We start from the raw sequence: 816 nt of genomic DNA, 5'->3' as shown, positions 1-816 counted from the left end.
GTGTTTGTGCACAGGGGTGTGTGTGCATCACAACGACTTGCATGTGCATGAGGTTGTGTGCATCAAAGGGACATGTGTGCATGAGAGTAGAATGTGTGTGCACAGGGCTGTATGTGCACCACAGGGGCAGGTGTGCAAAGAAATGCATGTGCAAAGGGACACGTGTGTATGCGGAGATGTGTGTGCACCATGGGGACATGTGTGTGCATGAGGTTGCGTGCATCATAGGGATGTGTGTGCACTAGGATGTGGGGTGTGTGCACAGGGGTTCATTCATCGTAGGGGCAGGTGTGCAAAGAAATGCATGTGCAAGGGGACACGTTTGTGCACAGGGGTGTGTGTGCATCACAGGGACACGCGTGTGCGTGACATTGCATGCATCACAGGGCTCCTTCCTCGGCCTCCTCTCGTGTTTAGAGCACACCGTGATAAAAGCTGCTCGTTGTGGCCTAACGAGCCACAGAGTTTTGCCAAATGAGGGGACAGCAGCTGGGGGTGTGCAAAGAGCCCATTCCAAACGCCGCGTTGCACCTTGAGAGTTTTCTTCCCCCCCATTTCCGATGGCGACACGCGTGTGCATCAGCACGTGTGTGTGTCATACCGATGTGTGCATACGTGGGGATGGGAGGGGGGGGCACACGCGTCCTGGGGGTGTGAATAGCGGCTGTCCCACGCGGGGCAGCCCCCGGCTGGACGCCCCTAAACGAGGCGATGACAAATGCTTCAATTAGCGGGAAGGTTCCACCAATCGATGCCTTAAACGCTGCCGGCCGGGGCTGATCAATGCTTCCAATTACACCCGACAAGGGGGATACA

Source organism: Numida meleagris, unplaced genomic scaffold (assembly GCF_002078875.1).
Source record: "Numida meleagris isolate 19003 breed g44 Domestic line unplaced genomic scaffold, NumMel1.0 unplaced_Scaffold296, whole genome shotgun sequence".
NCBI lineage: Eukaryota > Metazoa > Chordata > Aves > Galliformes > Numididae > Numida > Numida meleagris.
Note: the sequence above shows the minus strand (reverse complement) of the source record.